Source organism: Cuculus canorus, chromosome 3 (genome assembly GCF_017976375.1).
Source record: "Cuculus canorus isolate bCucCan1 chromosome 3, bCucCan1.pri, whole genome shotgun sequence".
NCBI classification, from domain to species: domain Eukaryota; kingdom Metazoa; phylum Chordata; class Aves; order Cuculiformes; family Cuculidae; genus Cuculus; species Cuculus canorus.
Genome location: NC_071403.1, coordinates 88,671,486 through 88,690,672, shown reverse-complemented (window position 1 = coordinate 88,690,672; position 19,187 = coordinate 88,671,486). Strand labels below are relative to the sequence as shown.

Genomic DNA, 19,187 nt, shown 5'->3' with positions numbered 1-19,187 from the left:
CGGTGCAAACAGATGCCCAAGGTTCAACATATTTGTAGCTAGCACAAAGCCATTAGAAAATAAAACAGTCATATTACAAAAATCTCCTGTGCCTAATTGCTTCAAACTACCTCCTACTGACAGAGTGGTTCTGGAGGAAGTTAATTAGTCTTTTGACAATCTTCTCATTTTAACTCTTTTTCTACATCCTTCTAGGGCACAGTATGCAGCTACTATTGCTGCTTATTTTATTGCAAAATGCTGTCATGTCTGAGGAGCTGCATGTGCATGAAGGAATGGTTTACACCTTCACTGCAGCTATTTTTTATATATTACCTGAAGAGATTTCACTGTAAGGTTCAGCTGGATTTACCTGCCTGGAAAAGTAGTGAGTGGGCTGAATTAATGTTGGGGACAATCTTTCTTGACTAGCTTAAAAAATACCAAACAAGCCCACAAATGAAAACAAAACCAGCAACAAGCTCACAACACAGTTACCAATTCTGTTTTCTGGGTTGCCTGAACTTCTTAAACTGAAAGGGAAAGAGGTATCTGCAACAGCAGAAGTGGAACTTCTGGAACTTCTCTTCATTCCTAGGGTGTTTGATCTTAAATTTATGGGGCAAAAGTACAACCTTAAGAAGTTGAAAGGGTAGCGTTTTGGGGCAAGTGGGAAGTGCAGTCTGTACACTCTACCTGAAGGTCTGACACGAAAAAACCCAAAACTAACCCTATTGCTTGGGGACCAAGAGTGGGAGGGGTGAGACAGAGAGATGGTTATAGAACATATTCTAACCTGTCACAGTGAGACAAGGTTCAACTTGATTGCTTCACTTGGTATGAGTGATCGTGTGTTCAAAGACAGACGTTTTCTTAGCCTCAGCCAGAAAATATCAGCGTGCATCTGCCCATAACACTTTGTCTGTGAAGCAGTTTTTAGCTAAAAACATCACTGTGCTTCAGCACCCACCCTGTTTACCAGAACTGACTCCCTCTTTCCAAAGATCAAGTTCGTGTTCAAAGGAACCCACTTTGTCTTGGTAGATGTGAAAGCAAAATCAATAGCCTTTCAGAAAACAATCTGCGGAATCTCTTTGAACATTGACAGCACTGTATGCAGCTGTGCGTTGTCTCAGAAGGGAACTATTTTGAAGATGATGGTAGTTGATTTTTCTTAATTTGTTAAATGATGATTTACAGGCACTGACTCTTTTTTCTTTTTTTTTTTTTTTTGTGGTTTTCTTTTTTTGTGTAGGATGCCATATATGTTCTTTGGGAGAGCTAGGCAAGAGTGTTTGAAAGAGATGTGACCAGTCTAGTGTAAATCAAAGGCATGATTTTGCTTTTGTGCTACAGTCTGAAAGAGGGCATACCAGCTCACTTCCCCTTGGCTCTGCTGACGCAGTAACTTGCAGGGTGGGAACCAGGCCTCCTGTTAGTTGCACAAAGCAGTTTGTCAGGTCACACATTAGCTAAACATTGAATAGCTAAACATCAGATGGTGTCCTTGCCTTGGACTTAGGTGAGTGCTTAATTTATGGGAAAAATAACTTGGAATTTAGGAGAAGTAGGGCTTGGGAGGGAATTGGCAGGTTACTGCAAATAGCTGTCTTTGCAATGAGTGCACAATCAACACAGATCTTGACCTTTGGGAGAGCTTTAGTTATAGCATTTTCTATTTCTACCATTTGCCAAGAGGATTAATGACATGAGTGTTCTTGTAAAGGATAATCCTTAAGTCTGTAGTGCGCTGTGGGAACAGTAAACTACTTGGTGAGTGTTCCAAAGTGCATTGGCTCTGCTCAGGGCTGTGCCATTTTACCTAAGTGGGGAAGAGTGTGGAAAAGGTGTTGCAAGCTGCAACTGATGAGTCACCTAGACATTTGCTACATGAGGATGGTTCAAGGTCATGATAATTCTTCACATACTCATCTCAAAAAAGCAGGTTGCTCAAATCAGTCAGTATTTGTTCTTGTGATTGCAATGGGAATGTCTACATACACCTGTAAAAATGACCTCCTCACAGTGACTTTAGGCTTTCTGCAGGGTGTCAATTCATTGGAGATCATGAAAGTAACTTGCTTCTGCTGTGGTTAAGCACAAGTAGAAGCTAGTCAGGTGATAATGAGTACTGTCATGGGACTTATTAAAGCATTAGCATAAATTATTTATTGCAATGATGTGTTTGTAACTTAAAAAGATCTCATGATAATGACACCTTATGACATTCTTTAATTGAACTGGGGGCGAAAAGCAGAGCTAGTTTGAATTTCTTTCAATTTACTGAAATCGCTGAGTGATTGTAAATACATCTTTGTAGGATATTTAATTATCTGAGCTGGAAATAGACTGGATACTATTCTCACGTCGGTGGTAGGGGGAAAAGCCACATAATGCTTTTCAACATAGGATGAAAATGATATTTAATATTTTCCCAGTTCAGTTGCCTTTAGTTGTTTTTGAAGGAAGTGAAGTATTACCGGTGAAATCATTATTACAGGCTTGATGCTACTCATAATTGTTCTCATTATATCTAGAGAATCAAATATCATCCATAGACTGCACTTCAGGCACAAAATCTCATGGTACTAGCTCTAGAATAAATATGAGTGCCTTATTGATTATATCATTACTAGGACTAGCAAATTTCAGGGTGCCTAACTTGTTACAGCTCTATGGAGAATGAATTTTGAGCCTAAGTGTGAAGACCAAAATTGTATTAATTGTCCAACTCTGCAGCACAAATCTTTATGTAGAACTTCTGAATGTTAAAAAAGAATAAAAATCTTAGATAGTATCTTGCTAATTGCATAATCTTGCTGATTTTATCAGCATTAAACTGAATGCACAGGAAAATGCACATTATTGGTAACCATGGATATTAATCTAGAAGGAGCAGTAAGAATAAGTGCACATCTATTTCAAGCAGCAGCAACCCTTTCTTTTCAGATTCTTAATTGGCATAGATCAACAAAAATCACTTTGGGCTCAATGCGTAGTCTATTTAATAGGAACAAATTTTAAAAGGCAGAATCATAACACTAACACATAGGGAAAGAGTGGTTGAAAAGCTGCCTGGCAGAGAAGGACCTGGGATTGTTGGTTGACAGCCTGGGGAATAGGAGCCAGCAGTGTGCACAGGTGGCCAAGAAGGCTACTGTATCCTGGCCTGTACCAGAAACAATGTGGCCAGCAGGACCAAAGAAGTCCTCCTTCCCCTGTACTCAGCATCAATGAAGATGCATCTCAAAACCTGTGTTCAGTCTTGGGCCCCTCACTGCAAGAAAGACATTGAGAAATTGGAGCGTATCCAGAGAAAGGCAACAAAGCTGGTGAAGAGTCTTGAGAACGAGTCTTTTGAGGAGCGGCTGAGGGAACTGGGACTGTTTAGTCTAGAGAAGAGAAGGCCAAGGGAGATCTTATTAATCTCTACAACTACCTGAAAGGAGGTTGTGGTGAGGCAAGTGTTAGTTTCTTCTCCCAGGAAACAAGTGATAGGATGAGAGCAAGTGGCCTCAGGTTGTGCCAGTGGACGTTCAGATTAGACATCAGGAAAAATTTCTTTACTGAAAGGTTTATCAGGCACTAGAACAGGCTGCCCAAGGAAGTAGTTTAGTCACCATCCCCGGAGGTATTTAAAAGATGGGTAGATGAGGTGCTCAGGGATATGGTTTAATAGTGGACAGGTATGGTTAGATTCGATGATCTCAAAGGTCTTTTCCAACCAAATGCTTCTATGATTCTGTGCTAAGCCTTTGAGAGATTTAACTGCAGTAGAGGCAGTGTCACTGTTTGTAAGTGCTCTGATTACCTTAGAGGAATTAGCAAAATCCCAACTAGGAAACAGTTACCTTAATTTAAGAAAAACTTTAGCACAAGATACTGATTTTTACCAATGCTTTAATTTTCACTTTATTCTGTGTTTTGGCTTTGAACCATAGGCAAGTTAGCACTGGCCCATTAAACTGCAGGAGGAATTTAATCAGCACAAGCTTCTGTTATGCAAATAAATTGGCAAGACAAAATTACAAGTAAGTTTCTACAAAGCTTGTGCAGTTGGTAGTCCCTGAAGCAATATGCATAATTACTGTTTCATGTCCTTTAGTGAAAGACGCCAAGCACTTGCAAGATTTTTATTGAATGGACTTTTAAAGATCCAGAATAAAAGCTCCAAAAGAGGTGTAAACACATCTGGAAGTGATCCTTGTACACAATGGGAGTGTTTGAACTGATTTGTGGACTGTATTCGTCTTCACAGGACAATTCTTCCTGGATGACTGTGTTTCTTTCCAGACAGTATTCACTGTGGCTCAAAGCATGTGGAGTAAGGCGAGACTGGGGACTCACTTTTACCTGAGCCTGTGCATGCCAGATGTTCCTCTGAGGGAGTCTGCAAAGTTGATAACTGCTGTAGAGTTGTAACCAGAAGTACTAGATGATCTCAGGTAACATCTGGACAATGTAATTATTGGGAAAGAGTAGGAATTTGCAGGCTCTTGGTATAATCAGTGATTTATCCTGCAGTGTTGCTGGATCAACTGGGAGAGTCTGATGGAAATTTCTGTATGTGTACACCTGTTAATGCTTGAACACTGGAAAACTCTTCTTCCTTGCACACTTTACCACAGAAGGAAGTAGGAGCTGGAAGTAAAATCATGGGAACTTTCTTAATTTGTCTCTGCAGTATTTCAGTTGCTGCTTTCTAATAATTTAAGGAGGAGCCTTGATTTTTCTCATAAGAATCTAGAGTAAATGAAACTCAAACCTACTAGTTTTGGCGTGCAGGTGTAATATCAATTTCAAAAAGTTAATATGAAGCAATATTTTTGAAGTAACAGCATTAGTGATACAGCTTAGTCACTTAAAAGGGGCATAGCCCAGGCATTGTAGAAATGAGACTGAGGATTTATTGTCTCTATTCTTGTGCTACTGCTGATTCACTATATGAGCTAAGACTTCTTCTTAGTGTCTCAGCTTTTCCTGTCTGTAAAACTGCAAGTAACCACATCACAGGGTATTGTGCAAATCTTAATTAATGTTTATTAGGGTGTTCTAGCTCTTCCAAGATTCACCTTTCTGGCAAGGTGAATTTACATGGAAAAATAATAGTATGTGGCCCAGTACTAACAATGTACAAAAATTAATGAATATATTAGTTAAAGTTTTTAAAGCATAGATAGAATAAAATCAACCTTAGAAACATTTAGTAAAGTAGACTTAAAGGAATTCTGGTATTTCCTACAAGCTTTTCTCAAATTGTTAATATGGACATTGAAGATGTAAAATTTTAGATTTGAATTGTAACTTTAATCTGAGGCCTTTAATTATTGACTTTTGGAGCTAAATTGGAAAGATACAGGATACATAAGGTCAAATTTATAATTCTCCTGGGGATGTATACAATACCCCCCCCCCAATATAAATAACAGTTGGTGGTCTGTAGACAAGAGTTTCTGTATTTTGGGTTGTAGGATTTTTTTTTTTTTATTGCTTTAGTAAGCCAGTTTGCTTGACCAAAACTGCCTTTTATAGTGCTCTGGTGAGATGATTTCTCTGTGATACCATTCCACCACTTTTTACAGGTATCTTTCAGGTCACTGATGTGCTTATGCACACTAGCAATATCTTGAGTTTAATGTTGTGTATAAAATATATCAACATTTTAATTCTCTGTTATTTTGTAGTTCTTTTGGACAACTTTTATCTCCTATTTTTTCTTACAATGTTTTCTTTGGTAAAATGCCAATATTTTTGTATATCCTGTACTTCATCTGTGTAATTTCTCAATGTGTAATTTTCGGTTTGTATCATAGGTAAATTGGGTTCTAGTCAGCTGGCTTTAGGTTTACTGTTTTTGAGCCACACTAGGAGGATACAGTAGTATTAGGTTGTGAATGGACTTTTCCTTTAGTTTGCCAGTTTATAAACAGTTCTTGGGTAACTATAAACACTTGTACAAACTTTGTAGAATGACATCATTAATGGCTTGCCTTTGAGTCATTTAAGGCATCCTGTACTATGATGAAGAATAAATCTTACTTGCTCTGTTTCTGGTGTGTTCTTTGAAGAATCAGTCTGTGATGTGCAAAGTATCCATTGTCTGACTTCACAGTTCCTCTGCCACGTCTGTTTCACATATAGCTTTTGCCATTGTTGGATTGTATATCTCACTTCGGAAGAAAAATGTGGTATTTCCAAATGTTAATTTCCCCTTGTATCTCTAGTTAGGCTCTCGAGCATGTCTCACTACATTCTGGTGGACGATGAGGTGGCACTTCAGTCCCCTGCTTTCTGGCAGCAAGGTAGCTAGCTTGGTTCATTGAGGCTCTAGCCTTCCATCAAACTGGACTTGGGCCATCTTGGCAATCCACATACCTCACACACATTTGTTACAGTAAAGTGTAACTTGTGAGCAGTTTGCCATGAGGCAAGCACAGCTTGCATTTCGGGATTCAGTCAATAGTAATATTTGCTTGACTGGCAAATAGTTAGCTGGGTCTTCTTTAATGTGCCTGAAGATTATGTAACATTTATAACTGATCCTTATGGAAGTACTATTAGTCACTTGCTGCCCCTCTGTGCTATCGTATAGTTCTGGTATTACTGGGAAGGTTTAAACAAGTTCATGCCCTCCTATAGATGCTGCGTTAGGGTGGGGCCCTCATTTGAAGGAGCTGGAAATAGGTGTGGCAGACAATGCACAAGTAGAGAGACAAAGATGGGAAGTGTCCAAGAAATCTAGCAAGAAGAGATTGCTATGCTCCTTGGACTCCTGCTGCACTGGTTTAGCTGATGTATTCTGTGATGTGGGATGAGACAGAAGAGGAAGCTGTAACTGGCAAAGGAGTTTTTCGCTAGAAGAAACAGTCTGGGGACAGAGTCTATCTAGATAGCTATGTCTGAATTGCTGTTCTCCAAAATTGCATATGTATTGGAAAAGTCAAAGAAGCTGGGTAAGGCAGGTATGGGTGACTTGTCTCACGGTTTCCTGTCTAGCAGAGCAGGGACCTCAGACATGGAGTTCATGAAGCCAAACCTGTGTGAAAAGGAAAGCTCATGTAGAGGCTCCAGCTGGTTTATGCCTGAAAACCTTGCTGTCATCAAGCTGTTTACTTCTTACAGAGGCTTTTTTTTTTCGGTTTAAGCTACTAAGACATTCTAGGGTGGCAAGGATCCCAAAGATACCTGTTCATAGAATCACCAGGTTGGATCATCAAGTCCAACCATTCCTAACACTCCCTTAAACCATGTCCCCAAGCACTTCATCCACCTGTTCCTTAAACACCTCCAGGGAAGGTGACTTGACCACCTCCCTGGGCATCCTCTTCCAGTGCCTGATGACTATTTCCGTGAAGAATTTTTTTCTGATATCCAGCCTGAACCTCCCCTGGTGGAGCTTCAGGCCATTCCCCCTTGTTCTGTCCTCAGTCACGTGGGAGAAGAGGCCAGCTCCCTCCTCTCTACAACCTCGTTTCAGGTAGTTGTAGAGAGTAAAAAGGTCTCCCCTCAGCCTCCTCTTCTCCAGGCTAAACAACCAGAGCTCTCTCAGCCGCTCCTCATAAGACTTGTTCTCCAGCCCCCTCAACAGCTTCGTTGCTCTTCTCTGGACACGCTCCAGAGCCTCAACATCCTTCTTGTGGTGAGGGGCCCAGAACTGAACACAGTACTCAAGGTGCGGTCTCACCAGTGCTGAGTTACAGAGGGAGAATCACCTCCCTGGACCTGCTGGTCACACCGTTTCTGATACAAGCCAAGACGCCATTGGCCTTCTTGGCCACTTGGGCACACTGCTGGCTCATGTTCAGAGTCAACCATTACTCCCAGGTCCTTCTCCTCTGTACAGCTCTCCAGCCACTCTTCCCCAGTCTGTAGCACTGCATAGGGTTGTTGTACCCCAAGTGCAGGACCCTGCATTTGGCCTTGTTAAACCTCATCCCATTGGCCTCGGCCCAGCAGTCCAGCCCGTTCAGATCCCTTTGCAGAGCCTCCCTACCCTCCAGCAGATCGACACTTTCTCCCAGCTTAGTGTCATCTGCAAACTTGCTGAGGGTGCACTCAATGCCTTCATCCACGTCATTGATAAAGACATTGAACAGAGCTGGACCCAGTACTGAGCCCTGAGGAACCCCACTTGTGACTGGCCTCCAGCTGGAGTTAATTCCATTTACCACCACTCTCTGGGCCCGGCCATCCAGCCAGTTTTCCACCCAGGAGAGTGTGCACCCATCCAGGCCAGAGGCAGTTTCTGAAGCAGAATGCTGTGAGAAGACTATATCCACAGCCTTTCCCCCATCCAGTAGTCGAGTCATTTTGTCATAGAAGGCAATCAGGTTAGTTTGGCAAGATCTGCCTTTTGTAAACCCATGTTGACTGGGCCTGATCACCCGGTTCTCTTGCATGTGCTTCATGATAGCACTCAAGATTACCTGTTCCATGACTTTCCCTGGCACTGAGGTGAGACTGACAGGCCTGTAGTTCCCTGGATCCTCCCTGCAACCCTTCTTGTATATGGGCACAACATCAGCCAGCCTCCAGTCTAGTGGAACTTCCCCAGTCAGCCAGGACCTCTGGGAGATGATGGATAGGGGTTTGGAAAGGACATCCGCAGCTCCTTCAATACTCTTGGGTGGATCCCATCCGGCCCCATAGACTTGTGGGAGTCTAGCTGGGCAAGCAAGTCTCTAACCGCCTCCTCTTGGATCATGGGAGCCTCATTCTGCTCCTCTAACTCCTGGGTTTGTTACACAGAGGGAACAACTTTCCTTGCTATTAAAGACTGAGGCGAAGAAGGCATTAAGTACCTCAGCCTTGTCCTTATCCCCTATCACTGTTGTTCCTTCTGCATCCAATAGGGACTGAATATTCTCCCTTGTCCTCCTTTTCTTGTTAATGTATTTGTAGAAAGATTTTTTTATTATCTTTCAGAGACTTAGCAAATTTAATTTCTAGTTGGGCCTTAGCCCTCCTTATTTTTTCCCTGCACGATCTCACTTCTTCCCTGTAGCCCAACCAAGACACCTGCCCCTTCCTCCAAGGCTCATAGACCTTCTTCTTCTTTTGATGCATCTCAAGATCTCCCTGCTCAACCATCCATCTCAAGATCTCCCTGCTCAAGCAAGCGGGCTTTTTCCCCCGCTGGCTCCTTTTCTGGAACACAGGGATGGCTTGCTCTTGAGCTGCTAGAATTTCATTTTTTAAGAGCGCCCAGCCCTCGTGGGCTCCCTTGCCCTGAAGGACTGTCTCCCATGGGACTTTGCCAACCAACCTTCTGAACAGTCCAAAGTCTGCCCTCTGGAAGTTTAATGTGACTGTTTTGCTAATCCCCTTCTTTATCCCACCTAGAACTGAAAACCCTATCATCTCATGGTTGCAATTTGATTGGCAGAGACCATCTGACTTCCTCCAGAGAGAGAGGGGAGCAGGTGTCCATTTTCTCTTTCTCACATGGGATAACAAAGCATTCTACTGTTTCTATTGCTGTTTTTGCTTCTGTCTTTGTCTTTGGTGCACTCCACTTTGGTTCTAGTTCTGACATGTTGGGAATGAAGTTCTGAGACTTTTGTTAAAGGATTCTGGGTAAGAGGTGAAATGGTGATTTGTAAGTGGTGAGATGGAGTGTCAACTGCAATGTGTTAAAACAAGATTAATGACTAAGATAACAATAATGACCCTTAGCTTTTTTGTCACACAGGTTAACCACTCAGATGTGGCTACACCTTAATGACTTTGGGTGGGATTGATTTCATGTCCCCTGGATATGCAATGAGGTTCCAGGAATAAGGTGTGCTTGTCACTTCATGGTAAAAGTATGAATATGAAAACACCTCTGTGTATATTAAAATTCTCTGAAATCACTGTTGGGTAGAACACTTTGAGGATGAATCCCTAGTCTTCTCCAGTGCTGTATAAAGTGTACCTGCCTTAACAGTTAAATTAAACTACTAAGTGTAAGCTTCTTTGTTTCAGAGGAACTATCCAAAGTGAAACATGACAGTTGCCAAATGAGATACAGCAACTACTGTAGCTGGTGACTGAATTGCAAAAGTGGAAGTATATGGATTTCATATGCAGGGCATTTAGATTGGAAGAAGCCAGCTGGCTTATCCTGGAATGCAACAACACTGATGTGAGGAGGAGAACCCACTGTTCCACACAAAGGAGCTAGACACTGACCACCCCACTCAGCAGATGTTGGTCTGCAACAGTCTTCTCTCCATTGAGGACAGAAATAAGGGAGGTATATAGCCAATGATGGAGGTCCATTGCCTTCACCCTCAAGGAAGCCAAGACAGGTAATGATTCAAGAGTTTGCAGTAATGGGGCTTGAAGTGTTATTCTGCCAGACGGACAAATCTGTGATTCTTTATTCTGTTCTCAGCCAGTTTCCTGGGTTCCTAGGCTGCTTAGGAAATTATTTGGGCAGGTTTTAGCTTCTTTTAAACTGCCTTAAGCATCCTCGTCTGTAACTGAAAGGGAAAAGAAATTTCTGTTAATGAAATCTAAACAATGAGATGCATCAGTAGATAAACCCACCACACCTAAGTTTTGAAGACAAGTTTTGAAGAAGTCAGATAGAAGACATTGACTTTTTTTAACATGGTCCTTAGGAAACACGCCCCTGAAGAAGAAAATTAAATGAAAGATGTTCAAGCAATATGTCAGAAAGTCAATAAGCTGCAAAGCAGAAGCAGACAACTGAGTAGGGGACAAATGTGAGGAAGGAAAATATATTATCACCTTTTCAGACGAACAACCTGGATCAGAAGTATAATCAGCCTTCTTCTGACAGCACCCCCTGAACATGAAGTGGCAGTGATCTGCTGAGGCCTGTGATTTTGCAGGCTAGCAAGTAGCAGACACAACCTGAAGTGACTGAACCACATGGCACATGTCGTGAATCAACCCGGATTTTCAGGAATTCATGATAATCAGTGGAGATCCACAAGATTTAGGAATAGATATTGTAGTGGGATCCACTTGATAACCTTCTATAGAGGAATCACTGTCAAAGCATATTTATATTTATTCTTTTTGGAAATTTTAAAGGAACGTTTGAAGTCACAGTTCTGGATGAATCAAAGATAAAGTAGATTCTGAGTAAATACTCAATTGAAAGGGGCAAGAGTCGCATTTCAAAGAAGTGATTATGGAAGGGTAAGACTAATAGCTGGGTGAAATGAGGAATGATAAGAAGGAAAAAATTAAAAGTGTTTCCTTTCTTGCACCCAGAAATTCCATGGAGCTGTTTGGAGAAGTCCAAATACCTAGTCATAACCATAGCTAAGATATCTCACTGTGTGAACACTGTGACCCCTGCTGGACTTATTTTGCAAACATATTTGTACAGACAGTCAAGTGTTGAATTTGGGTACCTTCAGCTCAGTGCAGCACAAAACTGCTTGACTCTAAGAGCCCTGTAAGATCAGTTTCCCTCTTGTGGAACTGCCAAGCCCAGGCTGAATGCTGTGCTACCTGATAGCTGGCAGAAGACTCTTGAAATACAAAATATGACATTAATGTCCTCTGACATCTCCGTGGAAAAAAAGCTTGTTTTTACATTATAACTCTCGCAGTACATCTTCATCAGAGCGTTGTCATATTTTTTGAGAATGTTGCCTGCTTGTGATTTTTCAGGTACAGGTTTTGCCCTATTTAAGATCATAAAACCATGAAATCATAGAATCATAGAATAGTTTGGGTTGGAAGGGACCTGAAAGATCATCTAGTTCCAACCCCCCTGCCATAGGCAGGGACATCCCACTAGGTCAGGGTGCCCAAGGCCCCACCCAACCTGACCTTGAACACCTCCAGGGATGGGGCATCCACAGCCTTCCTGGGCAAACTGTTCCAGTGTTTCACACTCTCATGGTGAAGAAATTCTTCCTTACATATAGCTTAAACCTGCCCCTCTCCAGTTTATACCCATTCCTCCTCGTCCTATCACCACAAGCCTTTGTGAAAGCCTTCTGAGCTTTCTTGTAGGCCCCTTTCAGGTACTGGAAGGTTGTTATAAGATCTCCTCAGAGCCTTCTCTTCTCCAGGCTGAACAACCCCAACTCATTCAGCTTGTCCTTGTATGGGAGGTGTTCCAGCCTCCGATCATCCTTGTAGTACTCCTCTGGACTCTAACAGTTCCATATCCTTCTTATGTTGAGGATTCTAGAACTGGACACAATACTTGAGGTGTGGTCTCACAAGACAGGAATAGAGAAGCAGAATCACCTCCTTGAACCTGCTTCTTTTGATGCAGCCCAGGGTATGGTTGTCCTTCTGGGCTGCGAGTGCATGTTGCCGGCTCATGTCAAGCTTCTCATCGAGTAGCACCCTGAAGTCCTTCTCTGCAGGGCAGCTCTCAATCACATCATCCCCCATTCTGTACTGAAATAGGGATTGTCTCCACTCAGGTGTAGGACCTTGCACTTGGCTTTGTTGAACCACACGAGGTTCTCACTTCTCCAGCCTGTCCAGGTCCCTCTGGATGACATCCTGTCTTTCGTGTGTGATGGTGTAGTCTGGAGTGATTTCCACTTATCTTCAAGGAAAGGGAGTTCAAATGCATTGCCTTAACTCAGAAACCAACTCTTCATTATGATGACTCTCACTCCTGTCACTCAAAGACGCTTATTAAGTGTGTAAGATGTGGGATAAACAGATCAGCAGTTTAATAATTCTCAAGTGTGTCATTATCTTTAGACATCCTTTATACGGAAAGGCTCAAAGGAAAATGCTGAATTTCGTCTTGATTTTTTTTGTTTCTTTAGTCAGTGAAGAGGGTTGTGAAGTCTTACCAATAGTGAAAAGTTTGCCTTCTCCAGGAAAGGAAATGAAAACTATCAATTGTTTGATGATAGTTAAATGATGGGATAATATATATAATTGTAATTAGTCACAATTTTTTGGAAGCTTTATCCATTGTGGAGATCACTTGCAGAAGTTTGCGTTATCAGTCCATCAAGAAAGATTTGCTGGAATGATTTGTGAAGACTTCCTTTAAAATAAAAGACCTACAGGAAAATTGTCATCTTCTTGACAGAATGTAAATTGAAAAGGGGAAGGATGAAAAATTATATGGATTATTTTACGCTGGTTTGTCAGTTGCCAGATTTCAGACCCCTTTCAGCTTTTACAATGGAATAAATAGAATAAACAACTACTTTTGTGGGGTTTTTTTAATTGAAGTTCAGCATTAGTAATGCTATACGACAGATTCTCAATGAATATTTTTAAAAATGTTTTCCTTTTCTTCCAGCCTAGGCATTCCATACTTTAAATGAAATTTAGCTTATGCTATGTCTGTATTACTTGATGTTTTCCATCTTATGTATAAAAACTAGAAAAGGTCAATCAGCTTGCTTAGATGTATTATGAGTGTTCCAATGTAACACGTCTCAGTTGCATAAGTGGATTTTGTAATCTTTTGCCCTGTTGCTTGCACAATGTGGATTAAGTTAATTATTTACAGCTTGTCAGGGTAGCTGTAGAGGTGTCTGATGCAGTGCAGAAGAAGTTGAATTTGATACAAAGCCAGCCTACTGTCAGTCTGGGTATGGCTGGAAGACTTTTTAAAATGATAGATGAAAATTAAGAGATCTTTTTTTCTAGAGAAACAAATGTATTGTGTTTGTTCCCTCAAATTTCCTATGCTTGTATTTTTTTCATTGCTTTAAAAGTGGCTAGGTTTCTCCTTTAGTCTAGCTATTGGCTTTTTCAGCTTTTGACGGTTACGTTATCTACATGTCTATCTCATTGCCGCGCTGAAATAACAGGTGCTCCTGGCCTGTTCAGTCCAGACCATCTCAAGTTATGAAGAATAGCCACTAGATGGCATGACACAGACTGACATAAGAAAGGGCAGGGAGGCCCACTAACGCTCGGTGTGGTGTATAGACTTGCTCACCATACAATTTTTTTTTTTTTTGCAGGTCCTCTTTCTTCTTTTAATATCTTCTAATGAGAGTGTTCGCTGGATTTAAGCTGGTCTCCATGAAGTCTTGGCCTGGAGTTTCTGCCATCGGTGGGTGGTAAGCCATATCCCACTATTGTGGAGCCACCAGAGCAGGGCAGGTAAGAGAAGTACCCTGCTGGTGCCCCACTGGCTGTCCCTGCCTGACCTTGCTGGGCCCAGGGCCCAGGAACTGTCTGTCAGGCCCTTGACCCTCCCTGCAGCCCTGCCACTGACCGTTCCAGCTGACCAGCTCTGAGATCCGCTCCCTCTCCTCGCCCAATGAGGGCCTGCTTTTTGCTAAGTCGGTGCTGAGTCAGGCTTTCACAGATAAGCAGACCCTGACAGTGAAAGCTGTTAATTTCTCTCCCTCACGCCCCCTGCCTTTAGTTTATCATGAACATTGTGTCATCTTTCTGCATCCAAACTTCCTCTGACGTCAGTGAAGGTAAGGGATCAGGGACAATCATGTTTTTTTCTTACAAGAAACACTGATGTGAGCACTGGCCACGTTAGGAGACCTGAGAAACTTGATGCATGGGAAAAGTATTTCATAAAATCAAAGAAGTTGCCAATGGTGCCCCCAAACTGGTGGGTACTCAATTTTAACTATACATATTTTTTAGTGGTTTTCATGTAAAAAGCATTTCTTGTGTTTCTTGTGTAAAAAGAGATTTTTCCTGAGATAAAAGGAAGACTTGTGAATAACAATAAATCAAACTATTCAGTTTATTTCTTAGATGACTGCTATATTTATTGACCTGAGTGGCTGTACTCGATACAACTCTTCATCTAAATATGATATAATGGGCATTTAGGAGTTATGATGACAGAATATGCTTTGAACTCTGTAAGCTCTCCTGCTCTTGGAAATTCATTGGATTATGCTTTGTGGAACAAACTACTCTATAGCTGTTTCTTATTCCAGAAAACAGCAAAATCCTTCCAGGAAAATTGGTAGGACCTGTGTTCTTCAAGGTTATGTTCCTTTTACGTCTTTCAGGACAGTGTGGGAAAACAGCCTTGTGTGTTTACTTGTGTTTTAATTGATCTGGCTTTGATTCGGCATCCTTTTGCTGGGGCATCAGTGCTGGGAACTGCAAACAAAGTAAAGATATGTACATGTTATGTTTGAGTCAACAGGGTATAGGTTTTGGTCTCCATGAAAACAGTGGGTGGTTTCTCACTACGTAGAATCAATCAGAAAGCAGTTGGTGTTTATTTAACTTCTCTCATGCTGAGTGTAGTGAGAAAGGAGTTCCACACTGAATACTTTTGAAAATTTCACCCTTTATGTCATCACAGTTGTCCTGCTGTTTGGTCAGGCCATCGAACTTTTCTCTAGTGCAATTCCTTCTATAGGATGAGAAACTTAAACTAGTTTTTAATTCATGTAGAAATTAGAGGTGCGATATATAAAACGTCTGGTTTTCTAAGACTGCTTCTTTCAAAAGGATGGTTAAATAATATAAAAGGTAGATAAACTATGTCTCTTTTCTTAGTCCAAATATTCATTCTGTTCATAGAAAAGAGGATAATATGTGTGACTCCCAAAAGATGGATTGAACTGGAGGTCTGAAGGTCAACTTGCTTAAGGTCTGAATCTCATAAAGGAAGAGGCAAGTATAAGAAATGGACCCTGTCTTTGAAGAATAAAATGTACCTTCCAGAACAGGAAGTGGTGCTTTCACTTTTTGCTGTTTCTTCAGCAATTATCTGAATGGGTCATATGGGTTTTCTTCTAAATTGTGAATCTTTCCCTAGTCTATAGCTGCTTTGTGAAGAGTGGAAGTGGTGGAATGGATACTGAGTCTGTGCTCTGAACTGGCAAAGAAGCTAACAAACTGGGTCCTCTTCCTTGATCTTTGTTCACTGCCACAATAAAAGTAGCCAACAATAACAAAGTTACAGACTAGGGAGATTAAATATAAGAAGTAAAATTCATGAACAGATACAAATATTAGATGACAAGTGCAACAGATAAATTCAGTAAAATAAAGATCTGATAGAAAATGGGCTTCTCCCATGCACCGCTGTGATATAGAATGATGTAATCATGAAAAAAGGTTAATTCAGATGACCACCAAAGTTCCTTAGGATTTGGGTATTTGGGTATCAATAGCTGATTTATCTCCTGGAAGGATCACTGAAAAATTGCTGCGAAGACAACTGGGTTTACTCACCAGAAACCAGACAGAGGTGTGATTGGACATTCTTGTATTGCTACTAACAGAGATAACAGACTGCTAGTTTTTTCTGCTCTCTGATATCAGTTTATACAGCCCCAACCTTGTTAACCATTAGGGCACACTTACCTTGTCCTGGGAAAAGTACCTTTGAGAATTCCTACATACACACACATTTTTATACTTTATCTTACTCTTTCATAATTTACAGATTTGTAGAATCACTATGTTGGAAAAGACCTCCAGGATCATTGAGTCCAACCACTCCTATCTGCCACTAAACCATGTCCCTGAGCACCTCGTCTACCCATCTTTTAAGTACCTTCAGGGATGGTGACTCCACCACCTCCCTGGGCAGCCTGTACCAGTGCCCAATGACACTTTCTGTGAAAATTTTTTCCTGATGTTCAATCTGAACCTCCCCTGGTGCAGCTTGAGGACATTCCGCCTTGTCCCATCACCTGTCACTTGGGAGAAGAGGCCAGCACCCACCTCTCTACAACCTCCTTTCAGGTAGTTGTAGAGAGTGATAAAGTCTCCCCTCAGCCTCTTCTCAAGGCTAAACAACCTCAGTTCCTTCAGCCACTCCTCATAAGACTGAATGTAAAGACTCCAGCCACTTCACCAGCTTTGTTGCCCTTCTCTGGTCATGCTCCAAAGCCTCAACATCCTTCTTGTACTGAGGGGGGCAGAACTGAATACAGTATTTGAGGTGCAGTCTCACCAGTGCCGAGTACAGGGGCAAAAGAACCTCCCTGCACCTGCTGGCCACGCCATTTCTGATACGAGCCAAGGTGCCATTGGCCTTCTTGACCACCTGGGCACACTGCTGGCTCATGTTCAGTCGGCTGTCAATCAACACCCTCAAGTCCTTCTCTTCCAGGCATCTTTCTAGCCACTCTTCCTCTAGTCTGTAGCACTGCGCAGGGTTGTTGTGCCCCAAGTGCTGGACCTGGCATTTGGCCTTGTTAAACCTCATGCCGTTGGTCTCAGCCCATAGGTCCAGCCTGTTCAGGTCCCTTTGGAGATCCTCCCTACCATCAAGCAGATTGACATTTCCTCCCAGCTTAGTGTCATCTGAGAACTTGCTAAGGGCACATTCAATGCCTTCATCCAGGTCATTGATAAAGATATTGAACAGGACTGGACCCAGCACTGAGCTCTGAGGGACACCATTTGTGACCGGTCTCTAGTTGCAATTAACTCTATTTACCACAACACTTTGGGGCCTGCCATCCAATCAGTTTTCTACCCAGGAGAGGGTGCACCTGTCCAGGCCAGTGGCAGCCAGTTTCCTGAGCAGAATGTTGTGAGAAACCATGTCAAAGACTTCAGTGAAGTCCAAGAAGACTACGTCCACAGCCTTTCCCTCATCCAGTAAGTGGGTCATGTTGCCATAGAAAGCGATTGGGTGAGTCTGGCAGGACCTACCTTTCATGAACCCATGTTCACTGGGCCTGATCACCGAGTTATCTCGCATGTGCTGTATGATAGCACTCAAGGTCACCCATTCCATGATCTTTCCCAGCACTGAGGTCAGACTGACAGGCCTGTATTTTCCTGGATTCTTCCTCTGACCCTTCTTGCAAACGGGTGTAATGCCAGCCAGCCTCCAGTCAAGTGGAACTTCCCTAGTCAGCCAGTACTGCTTGTAGATGATTGAAAGGGATTTGGCAAGCACGTCCACCAGCTCCCTCAATACCCTTGGGTGGATCCCATCCAGCCCCATAGGCTTATGAATGTCTAATTGGCCAAGCAAGTCTCCAACCACCTCCTCTTGGATCATGGGAGCTTTGTTCTGCTCCTCTAGCTCATGAGGATGTATACACAGGGAACAACTTCCCTATTACAGACTGAAACAAAGAAGGCATTAAGTACCTCAGCCTTTTCCTCATCCTTTGTCACAACTGTTACCTTTGCATCCAGTAAAGACTAGATATTCTCCCTGATCCTCCTCTTACTGTTGATGTATTTGTAGAAAGATTTTTTATTATCTTTCACAGAATTGGCCTGTCTGAGTTCTAGTTGGGCTTTAGCCCTCCTAATTTTCTCGCTGCATGACCTCACTTCATCCCTGTAGTCCTCTCGAGGTGCCTGTCCCTTCTGCCAAAACTCATAGACTTTACTCTTTTTTTTATATCCACCCAGATCTCTCAGCTCAACCAAGCTAGTTTTTTTTTCCCTGCCAGCTCATTTTCCAGCACATGGGGATAGCTTGCTCTTGTGTTGCCAGGATTTCCTTCTTGAAGGGCAGACAACCCTCTTGGGTTCTCTTCCCCTGAAGGACTGTCTCCAATGGAACTTTATCAACCAGCCTTCTGAACAGTCCGAAGTCTGCCCTCAGGAAGTCTAAGGTGGCCATTCTGCTAACCCCCCTCCTCACCTCACCTAGAACTGAGAATTCTACCATCTCATGATCACTCTGCCCCAGGCATCCTCCAACTGTCACATCTCCCACAAGGCCTTCTCTGTTCACAAACAGCAGGTCCAGGAGGGCACCTTCCGTTGTCGGCTCCCTCACTATTTGTGTGAGGAAGTTGTCTTCCACACACTCCAGGAACCTCCTAGACTGCTTCCTCTATGCTGTATTGTACTTCCAGCAGACATTTGGTAGGTTAAAGTCTACCACAAGGACAAGAGCTAGCGATCTTGAGACTTCTCCCAGTTGTTTGTAAAAAAGCTCATCAGCCTCTTCTTCCCGGCTAGGTGGTCTGTAGCAGACTCCCATCACAATATCTGCCTTTTTATGGGCTGTTCTGAATTACTGTGGATAGTGTGGGACACTAGATCCTATCATCACTATTATCAGTCTTAAGGGTGTCAAAGCACTATCTAACATAGAGGGCTACCCCACCACCTCTCCTACTTTTCCTATCCCTCCTGAAGAGTTTATATCCCACCATAGCCACCAGTAATATGAGTAATATGAGTCATCCCACCACATTTCTGTAATGGCAATTACGTCATAGCCTCCTTGCCCTTCAATAGCTTCTAATTCCTCCTGTTTATGCCTACACCGTGCATTGGTGTAGATGCACTTCAGTTGGGCTGTTAGTCCCACAGCACTTATAAGTAACCTT

General features: G+C 42.4%; 1 long non-coding RNA gene across 1 annotated transcript; it reads left to right on the top strand.

The window, feature by feature from the left end:
• Nucleotides 1-1,403: 1,403 nt before the first annotated feature.
• Nucleotides 1,404-15,720, top strand: LOC128851652 (uncharacterized). Its single transcript, XR_008449036.1, has 3 exons — nt 1,404-1,501; nt 13,902-14,043; nt 15,448-15,720. It is a non-coding gene; the product is annotated as an uncharacterized LOC128851652 (long non-coding RNA).
• The last annotated feature ends 3,467 nt before the right edge of the window (nt 15,721-19,187 follow it).